At 32.9% G+C, this 20,195-nt stretch overlaps 1 protein-coding gene across 2 annotated transcripts in view; it reads left to right on the top strand.

Annotated features, from left to right (window-relative positions):
• LOC145664572 (4-galactosyl-N-acetylglucosaminide 3-alpha-L-fucosyltransferase 9-like) overlaps positions 1 to 20,195 on the top strand; it is a 439,648-nt gene that overhangs the window by 159,142 nt on the left and 260,311 nt on the right. For both annotated transcript variants that reach the window (XR_014127468.1, XM_081731349.1), the window contains exon 2: positions 12,871 to 12,933. The gene's annotated coding sequence lies outside the window, so the exon portion shown is untranslated. The remainder of the gene's footprint in view (positions 1 to 12,870; positions 12,934 to 20,195) is intronic.

The raw sequence follows: 20,195 nt of genomic DNA, 5'->3' as shown, positions 1-20,195 counted from the left end.
ACTGAGGGAAGCAGAACTTGTTTTACGTGTGTATGAACTGAGACACTGACGATAACCTCCAGGTATGGTACTTTGTAGAAGCAAAAGGATAAACATTTTCAAATTAGTTTGCTGTGCGTACTAATAAAACGCAACTAAACTTCGTAATAATATTTACTCCTCTTCGAGCTATACAGTAGTCCTATCAGAGAAATTCTTTGCAGTTCATAAACTACAATCAGAAACAACTTAAATGCAATTGGCTAATTTTGCGTTGGCCTATTGGAGATGTATGCTATGATATGATAATTTCGTCATTTTGTTATGACCTTTCAGTTTGTAGTTTTGATTCCTTAGCTATGAGTTAGTTCTGTTTTCATGGCGGTTTTGGTTTTCCTACAAAGCTTGATGTAACAATAAATCTTTTAGGTTGAGAAAATATAAGCTTCCTGTCCTCCTACTTTCTTTCCTATTTAATATAGTTTCCCCTTTCATTTAATTATGTTTTGATTCTCTTTCAGACGCTAAGTATTTAATGCTGGTAACATTTACAGTCTTTTTGCATTAGTAATAGTTGCATTAATAATATCTACCAATTTCTGGAAAGTGCCACAAGAATAACATGTGACAATTTGCCCCATATATTGTGACAACTTACCCCGCATATGGGGTACATTGTCACAACTGTATTGATCATAAAACATAGTACATAAGTCCAGTTCAGAGCGTGTTACATTGGACAGAGAAATATATGCTATGCACAAGATAACAAAGTATGTGTATACTAAAAATTATAATTTTCGGCCTTACACGAACATCACAAGAAAATAAAACGTGAAAATTGTGACAATGTTCCCCGGTCTCCCCTATGAGGGATAACGTCCCTCGACATAGCCGAGTCGGTGAGCACACAATTTACGGAAAGTGTTTTCTAAAATATAAAATTGCATTGTTTTCAAATAGGCTATAAGCATAATCAATACATTAATTTGTTATATAATTATCTGAAGCTAAGGTAAGGTTTTTTTTTTTTCATTTATTCAGTGCATTCAGAACTTTATAAAGGTCTTATGTAGAATGTTGTTGTATACCTTAACGTGAAAGCATTTAATTCGTCCGAGTGTCACAGCCTCACACACATCGCCATCTTCCTCTTCTTCAAACGATGAGGGAAACTGTAGACTATTTTATTTTGGGGTTCAGGATGTCGCTTTCCAGATCCTCCTGATGTGGTTTCCTGAATGTATAAGGTATCCTGTAAAATACTATTCTATTGCCTGGATAATCAGACTGTAGATTGCGTAATTTCAATATAACATAGCTTCAACACATTAGTGAGCATACACAAAACTGTGGATGACGGATATACAGTAATATAGCTCCAATCATATGAGAAGTACACACACGTGTATGAAGGCATCTAAAAGGCAACACTGATAACACAGGGGACATTTATACTTGGGGCCACAGACATGATTAATGAAAAGGATTCCAAACGCCAGATTCACATATAAAAAGGTTCGGCATATTTCTCGCTCGAACTATTAATCAACAAAGCGGCTTCCTTCCATAAAATCACCGTGACGATGTAAACTATACTTCCACCTTGTTAGTTGCAGATGCAAATTTATAAACAATTCCTGTACTTAGCTCATATATGGTATTTAGTATAATACAATATAATCTCGACGTCATCATACTCACGTTCTAGTAAATTACATAATAGTTAAAAGAATTGTTGATAAATCATTCATTACAGACAAATACAATGATGGCATAAAACTAGAGCATATCGTTAGGTGAGGTTTTACCAGTTGGGGGGCCCTGGACTTAATTTACTCGAACATAATTTCCCTTATGTTCATCTTCGAGCTATATTTTATCTTTTAATAATAATATTTAATTTCACTGAAAATGTTTAATTGCCTTTAATTAACTTACAACTTAGTTGTATCGTCATAAGATCAACAAATCACTAGAACAGTATCACTTAATTCATAACTAACTATTTATCATGACAAGACAATCTCTCTTGTTCTACTTTTTTTTTAAATCAACAACTTTTCTTCTTCTTTTACACTAATTAGATTTCCGATTTACAATCTGTCGATATCAATAGATAGTTAACATATTGTGCATATGAAATCATTCTAAGTAACTATATAATTTTAATAAGACGTGTTTTGTAAACATTCAGTGGATTACATATGTTCAATCATATAGATAAAATATAGTAAGATACGAATATTTAAAATTTTACATTAAACAAAAGGTTATCTTATGATATTTCTTAGCATAAATAATCTCTGACATGAAATACTAAATTCAACATTTTTCTTACTTCTCCGGGACGGAGCTACTTAAAGAGATGTCAGAGTTTATTTTTCTGTAATGAAACGAATCTAAAATTTGGTCCGTTACAGATTGCCGGCTCGGTTAGAAAAAAAAATTAAGGCATTTAATTTTTTTTTAATATTAGCAGTGGCCCTTGAAAATCAAAATATTAACTTAATAAAATAAGCAAGAGGTACAACAGTTAGAGCGCACGTACCACAAAAAAATAGAAATATGATCAATAACACATCGAATCAGTAACACATCAAATTACACATATGAGCAAACTATGCAGTTAACTACTTCAACAGTATCACATCCTACTTAAACAAAACAATTATTTTTTTTTTGAATTAGCATTATTAACTTGATAACGAAGCATTAATTTGGTTTTGTATTCATCAGAGCAATTAAATGTTTCAAGTTTCTAAAGTTTTGCAAACCCGCCAGTTATCCTTTAAGATTTTTCGAAACCGCACAATTCCGAAGCATTTTTATAATTAGATATGGTCCCGCGAACTTTTATATTTGTTTTCAAATTTCATAATGTTAAAGACTTAATAGTAAGATTTCACATCTTTGAGTGAACATCCCGAAACAATAAAAAAGCTAGTAACAATAGGTTTAGACCAATAACATTATTGGACATTAAAAGATTATTATGATTTCGGACGAACGATTAATACCTCCGATAATAATATTTTTTTTTTACATTAACACAGATACGATCGATAACAGTGTTCAAATAACAGGCGTCTAACAAGAAACGTTGTCTAATATCAGCAGTCGAGCTCTCAAGGGTTAATGTTACCACCTACATTTTCAATCATAGTTGCAAGTAAAGAATTCTACATTTTGATTACATCTACCCTGTAATATTATCAACTGCCAGCAACATAACATACCTAAAGGTAACTAAGATAACATAACATACCGAAAAAACATAGCACATTATATCATAAAAACTTGCACTTAACTCTATCTGCAAAATGTTGTACAGCTATATACATTTTGCAACAATATATACAGCATATTAACACTATTTACAGAATTTCTACATCTCATCCTCTTTCTCTTCTTCCTTTTATACTTAGTCCCAATTCTGAGAGGAAATTCTTTCCTCCTCTTTCTTTTCCTCATAATTCCTTGTATTTTCATCTTCTTTCGGGAATGGAACCTTCCGTCCTGCGATCTTCTATTTTTCTGAATTCGGTACTTCCGTCGGCCAATTCTTTTCTTTCTCTTCCGTTTTTCGCATCTTCTTTTTATCTTCCTATGGATAGGAGTTCTTCTTAATTGCCGTAATCGCACAATCTTCTTCCAGTTCTTTGTTAAATCCTTTCTGAATACGCTCACATCTGGAGATTTTCTTCTTGTTCCTTTACGATGGCTGTTTCCTCTGAATTTCTTTCTCTTCTGACTCATGTATGTCATGTATCCTTTTCTTCTTTTTCTTTTCCAACTACATTGGAGTTTGACATCTTTTACACTTTCACTTTTCCACCTTATCCGTTTTCGATTCCTTTCATGTGTGATTCTTTCTGGAGATGTGGTTTTTCTTGAAATTCGCCATTTCATTTTCCGATTCAACCATTCATGATGACACTCTACAAATTTCACTTCAGTCTCACCTCCGTCCTTGATGTCCAAATTTTGTCTCTCAATTTCGTATTCGTTAATTACTTCCTCTGTTTCCTTCTTGAGATCGCTATTTTTCGTAATCATCTTTCCTTCCAGTTTCTCTTTTTCATTTCTTTGCGATTCTTTCCATTCCCTAATTTCTCTCCGACTTTCTTCCTGGTCTCTCTTCATCTTCTCCATTAAGGTCTTCATGCCAGCGAATTCGGAAAATTTCTCATCCAGCCATTTCATTAGCACTCGCAATTCACCCGTCACTTGCGGACTTCCAGCTAATGCTGTTTCAGTTCCGGAACCTTCACCATCAATGACCTGTACTGGCAACATTGATTCATCAGACTGTACAATCAGGTGACAATTCTCACATACCCATGGGCATTCATGCTTAGCTAACTGTTCATATTCTTCTGGTTCCAAATCTAAACAGTCTAGGTGGTAAATATTACTACACTTACCACATTTCACTGTGAGTTCATTTGCAGATCTCCGAGGATCACAATTACATCCGAATTGGATCTGGGTTTCAATATTCCCAGAAACAGTCTGCTTAACTTTTGAACGCGTCATTCTTTTATAAGTCAGGTCCCCCAACGACTTTTCACTCACCATTTTGCTAAAGATCTTCAAAATTCCATTTAGTAAAAATTACCAATCAACAACGGATAGCCAACATCAAAGAATGTCACTGAGGTGTCTCAGCGCCCTCTAGCGACGATCCTGGCTGGGTCGCCATTTTCTGTCACAGCCTCACACACATCGCCATCTTCCTCTTCTTCAAACGATGAGGGAAACTGTAGACTATTTTATTTTGGGGTTCAGGATGTCGCTTTCCAGATCCTCCTGATGTTTCCTGAATGTATAAGGTATCCTGTAAAATACTATTCTATTGCCTGGATAATCAGACTGTAGATTGCGTAATTTCAATATAACATAGCTTCAACACATTAGTGAGCATACACAAAACTGTGGATGACGGATATACAGTAATATAGCTCCAATCATATGAGAAGTACACACACGTGTATGAAGGCATCTAAAAGGCAACACTGATAACACAGGGGACATTTATACTTGGGGCCACAGACATGATTAATGAAAAGGATTCCAAACGCCAGATTCACATATAAAAAGGTTCGGCATATTTCTCGCTCGAACTATTAATCAACAAAGCGGCTTCCTTCCATAAAATCACCGTGACGATGTAAACTATACTTCCACCTTGTTAGTTGCAGATGCAAATTTATAAACAATTCCTGTACTTAGCTCATATATGGTATTTAGTATAATACAATATAATCTCGACGTCATCATACTCACGTTCTAGTAAATTACATAATAGTTAAAAGAATTGTTGATAAATCATTCATTACAGACAAATACAATGGTGGCATAAAACTAGAGCATATCGTTAGGTGAGGTTTTACCAGTTGGGGGGCCCTGGACTTAATTTACTCGAACATAATTTCCCTTATGTTCATCTTCGAGCTATATTTTATCTTTTAATAATAATATTTAATTTCACTGAAAATGTTTAATTGCCTTTAATTAACTTACAACTTAGTTGTATCGTCATAAGATCAACAAATCACTAGAACAGTATCACTTAATTCATAACTAACTATTTATCATGACAAGACAATCTCTCTTGTTCTACTTTTTTTTTAAATCAACAACTTTTCTTCTTCTTTTACACTAATTAGATTTCCGATTTACAATCTGTCGATATCAATAGATAGTTAACATATTGTGCATATGAAATCATTCTAAGTAACTATATAATTTTAATAAGACGTGTTTTGTAAACATTCAGTGGATTACATATGTTCAATCATATAGATAAAATATAGTAAGATACGAATATTTAAAATTTTACATTAAACAAAAGGTTATCTTATGATATTTCTTAGCATAAATAATCTCTGACATGAAATACTAAATTCAACATTTTTCTTACTTCTCCGGGACGGAGCTACTTAAAGAGATGTCAGAGTTTATTTTTCTGTAATGAAAGAAATCTAAAATTTGGTCCGTTACACGAGGTAAGTCCAAAATTTGATAAAAATCACTTTCAATGTGATCAAGTTAGTTATAGCAATAATATATTAACAAAAAGCTCAAAAACCCAGGTGGGTCCAACCCGAAAAAACCCGGTGGGTTTTTTCGGGCTGGGCCCACTTGGGCAAACCCTGGACTACTGACACCCTACACTATCTCTACAAGCTACAACTAAACTAGCGATAATCTACAGAAGTAGTTGCAAGCGCTACCGCTAGTTTAATGCTAAAATACCTGTGGTTTCGCATGCATACTTACCGAAAAGGACGACACTCTATCCTCTTCCTCGCAACACATCAGAAACTCGTTGTTGAACAAAACTTGAAAATTAAATAAAACAAATTAATTAAAATTTTAAGTTTTACCAAATTGTTATAATGGTAGTGCGTAAATCAATTCTGTATAACTCGGAATAATATCGATGTTCTGGTGTTGAAATTTATGCGCAAAATTTCATTCTTATAGTTATAGCTATTGTTCTAGTTCTTATACTATTGTTCTAGTTCTGTTCTAGGGAAAATTTGCAATTTTCGTTATTTTGACTTTGTACTATATCAACGATATATCATATGTGGTGTCGAGTCCTTGATGACAACATTGATTGCTATGAGTCTGAACAGCGTTATCTGTATTCATATCTGGAGGTACTCTCCAGATGGCGACCTCGGGCCTAGTGTTGCAGTACATCCAGAATTTCCGTTTTGTTCCAGCGTGAGACGCGACAATATAGAATCAAATACATCAGTGTGAATGGGCAACACACTTCTTTCAGTGAACATTAATAACCAAGACTAAAAGAATTATTTATTTATATAATCAAGACTGAATATTACAAATGTACTGTCTCAATGATACTATAATTTTCCTTAACAGGGCTGAGTACTCAAACTACCTTTATTTAATCTATTTAATTTTGCTATATTTAATCTATTTAATTTTCCTATATTTAATCTATGTAATTTTCCTTTATTTAATCTATATAATTTTCTTTTATTTAATATATATGATCTATACTAGCTTTATTTATTCTATTTAATTTAATTTTCCCTTATTTAATATACATAATTGATCCATATTAGCTGTATTTATTCTATTTAATGTTCCTTTATTTAATATACTTAATTTAATTTTCCATTATTTAATATATATAATCCATACTATATTTATTTTATCTATTTAACTTTTTCTGGGGAATTATTTTTCCTCTTTTCTTTGAAATGAACTGGAATTGCAATTATATGATTTTATTAATTTTTTCTTCGAGTATAGAATTGGATGTATTTTACTTTTTCAAAATTTATTTGAATTATCGTGTATATAAATCTAATATTACTTAAATTAAATTTGAATATTAAATATTAAAATTATATTTAGCAAAATTTAATTTACTTTTAAGTAAGGAACATTTAACTTGATTTGTAGAAGAAATCAGTAACTTCAAACAATAAAAATTGTAGTTCATTAAAAAAAACTGAAAAAAAAATAATTCCCCATGTAATTAAAAGAGGGTATAAAGACGTAGATGACGCACGTACTAAACTTGGCTTACGGTTGCCATACAAAACTACAATGGGATCATTTAGATATAATGAATTTAGGGGCACAAAATGGCACATTTGATACAGATTTGTCTACAACCATAAAAATTAAATATTTGATTTTATTACTTCCCTTTTTTTCTTTCTTTTTTTTGTGTGTAACAGGTTGTTTACAACCTGTATAAACATAAGGATCATGATCTACATTTTGAGGAAGGCTGTTGTAGGTAGACGCCAATTTTTGCGTGCATACTGACTTCTTCTTCTTCTTTTGCTGAGAAACTTGACTTCCTTTCAGAAATTCCTAATTCTACTATATGCATGAATTAATATTCAAAAGAAGAAGAAGAAGAAGAAGAAAAAGCTATGTACAGTAGTTTAGGTCTACTTCTTGCTAAAATTACACTTTTCTTAGCAAAGCATTATCAATTGCAAAGAAGAAGAAGAAGAAAAAAGAAGCTGGCAATGTGCGTTCCTGACACAGTTTCTGATTTTCATTCGTATTTGTTTCCTTCTTTACGTGTCCCTCCTCATGCATGTTACACGATTGGCCTTCAAACTACGCTGACATCTCAAAAAGAAATCCTGAGTTTTATTCTTTCTGTATTAATAAAACTCATCATTCGTACCTTACAAGAAGGTGAGGTATGACATTTTTTTTTTATTAGAGTCTATACTAACTATTTCCACCAGGGTGTATACATGAATTTTTCGGTAGGAAAGAAACACTTTGTGTTTGTACCGCCATTGCTGCTGTTACTACTACAGTTTCTTCTTCTTCTTCTTCTTCTCCTTCTTCTTCTTCTTCTTCTTCTTCTTCTTCTTCTTATTATTATTATTATTATTATTATTATTATTATTATTATTATTATTATTATTATTATTATTATTATTATTACAAGAGATTATTAGAGGTTTTAATCTATACACTTTATCACAAAGCAGAGAACAAGCGTTAAGATTTTTGGAATCCATTCGAGAAAATAAATTATGCAGTCAGTATCTTGTAAATAATATCTCATACAGAGTACCAACTTACAGAGTAAGCAAAGTAAATATATTGTGTAAGAACGGTACAAGGAACTCTGTATTATGTACTGTACCTTACTTACTATGTTTAATAATAAAAGATCAGATTCTTTACTTAGAAATTATTATTGTGTTAGGTTTTTAGTACTCTTACAATGTTTTATCCTGTTATAATAACAATTCATACATGATTCTCTTTATTTTATTATTAGACAATCTAATCATCAAGATTAGACTTATTTTAGTGGTTTTACTCTGTTGTATCTTACTTTATATGACTCAATTTTAAACTATGAAATATTACAATTGTACTCTGATGTGGTACTAACATTGAATTTTAAGCCTTTAAATTGTATTATGCATAAAATATTCAATTACCTTATACAGTGCTATATTTGGCTGACGCTGTTCTTAGTACTTTAAATATGTGATTAAATTAATTTATTATTATTATTATTATTATTATTATTATTATTATTATTATTATTATTATACCGAATCTTCTGATGTGTTACTTCTATTCGCTAAATTTGGAATTCATGTATATTGCGTGCACTTACATATATATTTTTTTACTGTACAGAAAATTATTCTTATACATGAGAAAGAAAAAAATATAAAATAAAAACAGACGTTGAGTAGAATAAGCCGTTAAAAGTGAATTTTTTTTTAAATCTTGAAATATAGAGCATTAATGAATTTATGGAAGAATATAGTTTTAACTTTAATTATTCCTAGCAGAAATTCCAATAAAATTTATTAATAATCACTTCCCAAAATTTAGAAGTTCTATATGCATCAAAGCATATTTCTGAGTTATTATATGTGTGGATTAATCAGTTAAAGTTTTTTTTTTTAATTTTAAGTCGCTCTTGCAATTAGAAACAATAATTGCAAATTAACTCGAATGCATAAAATATTATCAACATGAAAGAATCTACATTGAATTCCTCAATAAAAATAAGCGGACACTTGTCTAACGTTTTTGAAAATTTCTCGTTTTACTGGAAATATATATACTATATATTTTCGATACATAGAAACCGATGTTGTCTGTGGCCTCGTCACGCGAAAACGACTGAACAATTTGAAATGTTCCTATATTTTGCCACAAATTTCCTATATTTTGCCACATGTTACCTGCAGTTTGTGATCGTATCATGGGAAAATGGCTGAACAGTTTGAAATGAATTTTGTAACATAGTAACTACCTCGAGCTAAGTTTTTACAATCTCACTTTGATCCAAGGCCGTATCCTAAAGGGTGTACGAAGGGTAAAAATTTAAGTTAGAAATAGAGTATGTTACGAGCCCTTCAAGTTCGGACAATGAAAATTTGTATATAAATTCCTCATTAAAAATAAATAAATAAATAAATAGACTCATGCACTAGCGTTTCTAAAATTCCGGTTTTAAGGGGAAATGGAACGATTTTTATAATTGTTTTTGACACGTTGAAATCAACGTTGTATGCTGATTATGATCTACTACGGGAAAACAGCCAACTCGTTTGAAATTAATTTTCGAATATAGTTTGATTAAAGAGTGTATGCAAGGGGATAGGGGGGGCTTCAAAATTTTATGCTATAAATAGAATACCTTACTCTTTTTTTTATAATTACACTTTTATTGAAATGCTTATCTAAAAGGGAACATGGATGGAGAAATGTCTGAGTTCAGACTAAGCTTGCTATCTCTTCGATGTTTAATTCCAGATGTATTTACAATTGTCATACAATTGTCGTATTTACATGCTCTTTATTAATTAAAGTTGTAGGCAGGTAAAGTTTAAGTGGGAATTAATTTGCATTTCAACATCGGCTCTTATTCTTTTCGTAATTCTGTATTGCTAATACGTATATTATTATTATTATTATTATTATTATTATTATTATTATTATTATTATTATTATTATTATTATTATTATTAGTAGTAGTAGTAGTAGTAATAGTAGTAGTAGTAGTAGTAGTATGTAAAGCTATGTAGGAACTCAGTGTAATAAAGCAATCAGCACACATACATAAAGTACGTTTATTTCCGTTCCATCAACAAATATTAACAAACCGTTAAACGCCAGTTAGATTACTGACCTTTTGTCTTTATTTGTTATGACTTTAGTCAGATCATTCATTTATTTTAACGATTTTTCAGTATTTTATAGAACCGTTAGTTCAATATTGAACTCACGGATAGCCGAATAGTTCTCGTGTCTGGTTTTTAGTGCTTGTGATCGTGAGTTCAAGTCGTGATGAGAATACAGATTTTTCTGTTTGATACAGCATCGTGAGGCAAATGGAAGATAGCAGATTATGGTCTAGAAAACTAGAAATAGTAGTCCATACCAATCGATGCGCTGACCATGCATCACCTGGCTAAAGCTTTACATAACTGACCCTTCATTTAGTCTACTTAATTAAGTAATTAAGTAATAATTTAATACTTGATTGGGCTTATCTGTTATGTATTCGTTAAATTGTTTAGTATTTGCAGCAAGTGAAGAATGTTTTTTGATAGAATGTGAAAGAAAGAAATTTTAAAAACAAAATTTAAACCACGTCAAACATTACAATAATTAATTCAATCGAAATTAATTATTCACTTTCTTACTCAATTGTCTAACTTGATGTACACAGTTGCCAAGTTATTATTGGATCCAAAGATCCAATATATTTCAATCAAAATTTTTTTGTACGCCTTATATCTGGAGAACTACGTACAGTGTAGCCAAACCCAAACTATCACTTAACTCAGTATGATGTGCTTATTCCGTTGAAAATACGAAAATTCGATTTAGAGTCCGTTCAAAAATTTTGTGGCCCCTGATCCAAAAAGTAATTATTGACCAATATCGCAACCTTTCAATAAATTTTTTGGTTCGTTCCTAAAATTCTTGGCCAAAATCGCAACATTTTGATCTGTTTTTTTTTTTATCATTCCTAAAATTCTTGTTATACCAGGTATTATTGCATAACAATGTGGGTTATTTATTTAATTATTTACCATTTATACTCATATGAACGCAGTCAAAACAAGTTGACTTCCAGAAAGAATTTTTGTTCCCTCATGAATAGTTCTTGGTACATTTCCTACAGTAACTAAATATAAGCTAATCGCTGAACAAAGCAAACCAATTTATTATTATTATTAGAAAACTAGCATCTTGTGACTGTCTTCGCCAACTAACCACTTGGCTTCATTAGACGCTGGTTTCTGATGAAGCCAAGTGGTTAGTTGGCTAAACTGGCACAAGATATTAGTCTTATAGTAATAACTTGGTTTGCTTTGCTTAGTGATTTTTTAAATTTTTAATCATAATATATAACAGCCAAATCTGATACAATGGAGGATATGATTCTACTTCTCTCACTGTGAAAATGCATGGTAGCATAATGAAAATATAATAATTGTTTACTATGTATATTTTCATGGAGAATTGTTAATGCTTAATCGTATTCTGAAAGAAGATTTTTTGGTTTGCTTTGAGTATGTAAAAATCCCGGATCCCCGAAAAAAAAAAGTCATGCTCTCCTAGAAGAATTCGCTTGTTATACTACTGTACTTAATTAAACTATTTAACGAAGTTAATACAACTGTTTGATACTTGTTTCACTTAAAAATAATGATAAAATATGGTAAATTAACTGTACTGGCCTCAATTTTTTGAAATGGAAACTAATAACATGAATGAGAGTATGGGACCCATTTCGTAACGGTTTGCATCAACACAACTCAAAATCTGCAATTTAGTTTGCGATAATAGGCATAACAGTCATAATTTACTTTTGCATGTTTTGCGTTGCGTTGTGTTGCGTTACTCTCAGAATTTTTGCGAACGTTGATTTGGAATAAGTACCTATATGATATATATGTAAATACTAAGTCTTAACCTTTCGCAAGATAGTTAAATACTCCGGAAGATCAAGAAACAAAATTCAATTCCGGAAAACTCAGGGGGGTCATTCTGTACCAGGTTTTATTAAATTCAATACAGCAACACAATGCAAAAAAAAAATAAAATAAAATAAAAAAAATCTTTAAACATCTGTGCTGATTATCGCTAATTTTGTAATGCGTTGACGCAAACTGTTACGGAATGTGGCCGTCTGTTATTCTGTAAGAATTAAGTTACCGAAAAGTGACTAGGGACCTCGTTGTCGTCTCTGATTATTGGATATTCATTCAATATCTTATGATTTCCTTTTTTATGCGTACCGGTATTGTTTTGCACAGTTTGGATACTATTTGTATAGCTTAATGGAGGAATTTGTAATATAACACATTATTTTCTCTATTTCAGGAATACCTCTTTCTGTGCGGAATCAATTCTTCCTGAAGTGTCATCATATCCTAGGAAGGAAAGGTAAGCTTTTAGTTTGACAGATGGCAGACGTTGCGTATCTCCTTAGAAACAGTGCTCGTAGTTTGAGGGAAATTTCCCTAATCTAGGGAAATTTTGTATGTTACCAAAAAGGACAAAGGGAATTTCTTCGATAAAACTTGAAAATGCAGGGAAATTCTAGCGCTAACTGACTGAACAATATAAATGCTTAAAATATTTCTTTGTTCTTTAGAAGTGAACCAATATAATAGTAATTACACTGGTCCGCATGGGTATTGTTGTTTTCAAAATTTCACGTGGATTACATGTTTTCGAGGTCGCTCATTCAGAATATGGCATTAGTTTTTTCCTATCACCCTAGAATTACTAACAATTCACTAATTTCGCTCGAACCCAATAGTATCTGTTTGTTCCGTAGTTCATCAAGTGCTCCCTAGATAGCAGCAGTGCGTCTACAATTATGCACCTGATGTAGGTATAAGGAAAGAAAATTAGTTATAAATTTAGTCCATATAATTGACATTTATTTTTATCTACAAATTAAATTGTAGGCCTATAACATGCATAACAATGTCCCAGACAATCTCTGGGATTTATATAAATTCTTTTGTAGGTCAAAGATTGATATATTTTAGTTTATGTATGAACAAATCAATTTGCGTGACATTAGAATGTTAGTTTTATTTGCTTCTTCTTTGATCCTGTGCTTCTGTGCTGTGGACAAAGAAGAAATGGCACGCCGTGGTTTTAAATATAGTCCGAAAGTGTTTTGTTATATTTGCGATGAATTTGTTTTTAAGAGAAAACGGCAATGCTGTTCGGAATTTGTTTTAAAAGCATATTACACTTATTTTCATATAAAACGTGGTGATCAATCAAAACCATAGGCTCCATATGAAGTGCGCCGTTCTTTTGTTGAGTGTTTGAGAAACTGGAATAAGGAAAAACAGGTGTCTATGCTGTTTGGAATTCCTATGGTTTGTAGGGACGGAAGAATCATACTGACGATTGTTACTTCTGCTGTTATGAAACTTTTGACCTCAATGCTAGAAATAAGAAGGTAGTTTACTCAAATGTTTAATCAGCTATAGGGAGTGTGGGTCATGGTCCAGACTTGCCTATCCCAAAACCTTCATCACTGCTACAGTGTGTTAGTGATTCTAGTTCGCCAAGCCAGAAGAGTGACATAGAAGATGACAACTTTGAACAGCCTAGTGTTCATCTCAGTCTATACTTTTTCACAAAATGATCTTGATGCGGTTCGGGACTTAAATCGGTCGAAGGGGTCAGTAGAAGTTCTTAGTTCTAGGCTTCACAAAAGGAAGCTTCTGGAATCTGGAACGACATTTGCCCGATACAGACAGAGAAAGGCAATTTTCACCCTATTTTGTACAAGAAGCTATTGTGTACTGTTGTGATGTGTTGGATTTTCTTAATAAGTTAAGTTTTCTTTTACTAGCTGGAGACTGCGTTTCCACTAGCTGGAGACTGTTTTTTGATTCTAACAAAACAAGTTTAAAGTATGTCCGTTTACACAATGAAAAGAGGTATCATCTCTACCTATTGCTATTCGATTTCAATGAAAGAAACGATGAAATTAATTCTAAAGGAAATTAAATATCAAGAACATGGGTGGGAAGTGTGTGGTGATTTCAAGATTTTGGGCAATTTACTAGGACAGCAATCTAGATATACGAAGATGACATGTTTCATTTGCGAGTGGGATAGTAGGACAAGAAATGAGCATTGGGTAAGAAGGGAATGGCCATTATGGGTACTTTGGAATCCAGGATCTAAAAATATTGCACATGAACGTTTAGTTATTTAGGACAAAATGTTACTTCCACACCTTGGCATTAAGTTGGAACTCATTAAACAATTTGTAAAAGCACTTGACAAACAGGGACAATGTTTCAAGTTTATATTGACAAACAGGGACAATGTTTCAAGTTTATATTGACAAACAGGGACAATGTTTCAAGTTTATATTGACAAACAGGGACAATGTTTCAAGTTTATATATGATAAATTTCCATCCTTATCCTATGGAAAAGTGAAAGAAGTCACTTTATTGGCCCCGATATACGAAAACTTATGGAAAACAACGATTTTAAAGCAACAATGAATCCAGCTGAGAGAGTTGCCTGCGTTGCATTCAAAAGTGTAACAGAATTTTCTCGGTAACTACAAAAGTCCAGATTATAAGAACATTGTAGAAAGTATGTTGTTAAAATTTCAAGAATTTGGGTGCGACATGAGTACTAAGATATATGTCTTGCATTGACATCTGGATTACATTCCAGAAAATTTTGATCAAGTAAATGAGAAGCAAGATGAGAGATTTTACTAGGATATGGGAGATAAGGAGCATAGATACTAGGGTAGATGGAGTGTTAGCATGAGGGCGGACTATTGCTGGAGCATAAATAGACAAACGGCAGAAGAAAAGCATAAGAAACCAACCAAAGCTTACAGAAAAAAGCGTTTGAAAAACAATTGAAAAGTATTTGTTTGTCTTACATATTCATCAGATGTAGGGTTGTATATATATAAGAATGAAAATATTTTCGTAGGTGAATATATTCATTCAGATTTACATTTCAGTACGGACATCTGTATAGTTCCTTCGTATTTCTGTTCCCACATATAATATATGCATACACATTTTGTGGTATTGGGTTAGACTTTCAAAGTCAATTTGCGGAAAAACCTAGAGTGATGAGAAAAAACGGACTTCATTTTCGGAATCAGCGAGTCAAGAACTATTAAATTCACCTATCAAATCGAAAACAACTTTCAGATGGTTTTCATTTGCAGCCCTGTGTTATTCATGCATGTGTGTGTGTGTGTGAGAGAGAGAGAGAGAGAGAGAGAGAGAGAGAGAGACCGATAATGTTTGTTCAAAGTAGCATAATTTACATCGATTGCTGGCTAGGTGCAGTGGCGTATTTACGATTTTCTTTCGGGGGGGCTTTGCTAACTTTCGGGGAGGGCTTTGCCTGAAAATGTAAAAATTCTGCAAGATATTTCATATACTTTACTATAGTAAGTAAGATTTCGGGGGGGCTTAAGCCCGGAAGCCCCCCCATAAATACGCCACTGGCTACGTGTATATGTGTGCATTTTTTGTTTAAAATAAGTGAAGGAAAAAGTAAAAAAAAAAAAAAAAGCAAAAAGCAAATGAATAAAACAAATGTGGTTGGCACTTCTTTTAATATAACTAAATTAATCTTATTATAGCTTCTGTCATAGGAATTGGGCAATAAAGAAAAGATAAAATTTTTCGTCAGTGGAGGGAAATTTTCTTAAGGAAACCTACGAACACTGCTTAGAAATTGATGGAAGTAGTTAAGGAGTGCTTGTGGGCGGACGGGTCCTTTAGTAACAAATGCAATAAAGTAGACTGTATATTTGCATTAGGCATAATTACATAAATGTTGAATGTGTAATATAAGGAAAAGAAATGAATGCAAAATAATTAGACACCTCATACAGAAAATTAACTGCCATTTGTGTGTCTGTAGGAATACCTAACAATAATAATAATAAATAAAAGAATTTCACGTAACGTCACATATTAAATACCGCTATGGCATTTTAAAACAATGCATAACGCTTTAACAGTTAAGCTGTGAAGTCAAGCATCAGGTGGCAGCTTAAGTTATAAAAAAAAAAAAAAAATAAACGATTGTTGTTTCTTCTTGTCACGGCTTCATTTCTGTGACCGGTTATAAAATCAAATCACATAAACAAAGAATGCATTCCCGCTGAGGATTTTCGCATACAAATATACGTGTGAAGGTGACTGTATATACAAACAATATATTTAACGTTTTCTGTAGCTATGCCGTTCATTTTCATTTTACTTCATGTTTCTGCCAATATACGCTATCTTTATACTAACGATGGTAGAGCAGTGATTCTCAGTGGCGTGCCACGACAATCAGCGTGTGTCGTGTGTACCTTTCGGGCAATGTGACAATAATCGTGGGAATGAAATAAAAGTAATATAAGGCAATATAATTAAGAACAAGAAATTTTTCCGAAGGTCAAAAAATATTATTTTCGAGAGATGTTCAAGAATGGACTGGACACTAGCTATTTATTAAAATCTACCCCATTGTTGCTAACACGTATGTTAGTGTGCTGCGGATACATTCAACCAAAGAGGCCGTGTCGTGATCAGTGACAACGCCACCTTTTATTTCTTGGCCGTAGCTATTTTTTTGTACACTGAAAATGTTAGTTTTATATGACTTAAGTTATATTACAGTACAATATATCTGGGGGCAATCGGGGACCAGGCAATGCCATTAAGGGGATACACATCTTGTCCCCATTCTAGCGTCGTCACTGGTCAACCAAAAAGTCGGTTGATAATAACTGGGATATCTAGAGAGTGTACGTATACCCAGATGCGTATTTAGGTATTTTGTGCCCATGAGTCCAAGAGTTGGCCGGTGATTAATGACACGGTAGCACATATATACATATATACACACCATATATATCGTATATATAATATTCATAGGCATACCCATTTTATAGGTAGTTAGGTCCCGGGTTCGATTCCTGGTGGGTGCACTCGGTCGAAAAATTGTAAGAAGCTTTTTCAGGCCAGCCATCCTGAATGAGGTTTTCCTCATTGATACCGGCAAATACCGGGGTTGTACCTAACTTATAGGTCCCAGGCCGCTTCCTTCCTTCCCTTTCCCCGGATAATGTGTTCGCCGAGGGACGTCATATCTCATACGTGACAGGCTAAATGGCCATAAATGCCGAAAGTCCAAAAATCTAAATCCTAACTCCTTTATAGGAAGTTACTGTCCTACTTTTAATTCAGGATCTAACTAAACTACTCGGGTAACGAAAAAGTGGAAAACTTAAATAAACCTAGTTGAAAAACAACCGACTTCAATAACACACTAAGAAGCAGAAAATATAAACTTTTTTTTTTTAAAAAAAAAAAAACAATATTCACCGCCCAACAAAAATACTAAAATGTATAAAAGCGCCAAAACTGGAAATAATTATAAAGCTCTTGAAAGCAGAAAATAATTCATTGTTTTTATCTTTAAAAAAAAGAAAAAAAAGATTGAAGTTTGAAGTCTGTGGCAAGCAAAATCAAGTAAGGGCTCATAAATTAACACTCAAACTGATTTTATGTGAAGTACAGACTTAAAAAAAAAAAAAAATACAGACAATGAGTTATTTTCTGTATTTTAGCGCTTTTATTATTTTCTAGTTTTTAACGCTTTTGTTGTGTTATTAATATTGCTTCTTTTTCTTTTTTCTTTTTAAATCATTATGCAGTCACAGAATCTGAAAGTTTACAGTGTGTTGTAATGGCATTTTCCATCGAACTGACTACGAGATACAGCTCATTAAAAGTGTTTACACATTGAAGGCATAGGTCTATTTGAATTTGTTGTCATTGTTAAAATGCGTAAAAACGAAAAATTTATTAAAATGAATCCATATGAAACATACAAGGTCCTAATACTAAATTAGATTTGAATTATTTTGAGGTTAACGGGTTCAACATCAAGATTACATAGGACACGGACGACTGTTTCAACTGGAACCTAAACCACTATTCGGACCCAGATATCGAACCCCTAACCACGCGAGGATAAAGCGCAGTCCTTATCCGTTTGGCTACGAGCACACTCTGAGGCATATATCCAATTCTCTGAGGTGTTCACAAACTCGGAATTACGATGAAAGGAAAGTCTTCAATATTTAGTTTTTATTTCTTTATTTTTAGAAATACGGGGCTTATTCAGAAATTAATGTATCTAAAATGATACCTTTATTTGTGTGTAACATGTAAGACTGATACAGTTTGCAATATCAGCTACAAATGGTAGTATCATTTTTCAACATAGTCCCAGTACGGGCAGCACACGCCAACGCGAAATACAGTTTTTCATGCCGTCGGCGAAAAATTGTGGTGGCTGCTGGCGACATCATTACCGAACTACTGTTTCCACCTTCGCGTCACAATTGTAGGGGGCCCTGAAGGTGATCCTTAAGTTTGGGGAAGAGCCAAAAGTCTCAGGGTGGAAGATCTGGCAAGATGAGGCAAAATGTCAACAAACACTTTGCCAGCAGATGGGAAGGACAATTTTGAGTTTTTTGGCGGAGAAGAGGACGTGTGGCTGTACTCCATCGATTGACGCTTCGTTTCCGGGTCGTAATGGTGTATCCACGGCTCATCGCCGGCGATGAATGTTCCTGGGCGCACAACCTTCCGCAGTCAGAAATTCAATGAAAACCCGTTGTTTCAACCGTACGTCACCACTGGATACCATGGATTGCTCCATTGCACTGGAACGAGAAGAGATAGGAACGGGAAACAAGTGACATTCTATAGCTTAAACATCAGTGATTCATGATAACAGTTCAAAATGTTTGCAATACTATTGGCCAAGTAGTGGGCTTGGGGTCATTACTTTCTGAATCACTCTCGCGCAAAGAAATTCTTATTTTCAATAATGTTTACATCTTTTTGAAACTTGTACATTTATCTATTTTTCTATATAATCAACATTTCGATCGATGTATTTTTATGTAGAGGACTGGTCAGAAACGTCGACTCCCCTTTCGTAGAAAAAGTCGGAGAGAAAGATGATGAATATTTGGATGTAATTCTATTGATGCAAATAAGCGTTATAAGATTTTTGAAAGTGATTATACATAAAATGGAATTCGAACATGATTGAAAGTACACGAACATTTAATACAAAATGTTCGTCCTCTTCCTGATGAAGTACTTGTCCTGATGGAATTTATCCTACGTGATAAGTGATAAATTGGTTCCTACTTTCCATTATCATAATGTATCCTAATAAAATGAAATGAATTAGTATAAATTACAATAGTTGTAACTATATGTGCTGATTTTATATATAAAATAAGATTTTATATATTTAGTAATTATGATTTTATATAATATATAATAAAAAAAAACTCCGACTATGTCTATCAATGCAAAAACTAGTAGCTTCAAAACGCTAAGATACCTGTGTAAATATCAATTTATTTAGACATAATTTTCAACACTCGTATCTGTTCTTATCGTTTATTTTGCGTAACTTTATTACCCGCATGTCTGTTCTCTGTATGTTGAGTTGAAAAGTCACTTTCGTTTTTCAGTTGTCTGCTTACAGGTTAAATAGCCAACGGTACTTAACAACCAATTATGTGTACTTAGCAAGTTTTATAGTTGTTAGTTGAATATGAAAAAGGAAAACAAATATAAACTCTTGTTTGTGCCTATG

This window comes from Thermobia domestica, chromosome 11 (assembly GCF_964235325.1).
Source record: "Thermobia domestica chromosome 11, izTheDome1.hap1.1, whole genome shotgun sequence".
NCBI lineage: Eukaryota > Metazoa > Arthropoda > Insecta > Zygentoma > Lepismatidae > Thermobia > Thermobia domestica.
The sequence above is the reverse complement of the archived record's forward strand: the minus strand, read 5'-3'. Positions and strand labels throughout refer to the sequence as shown.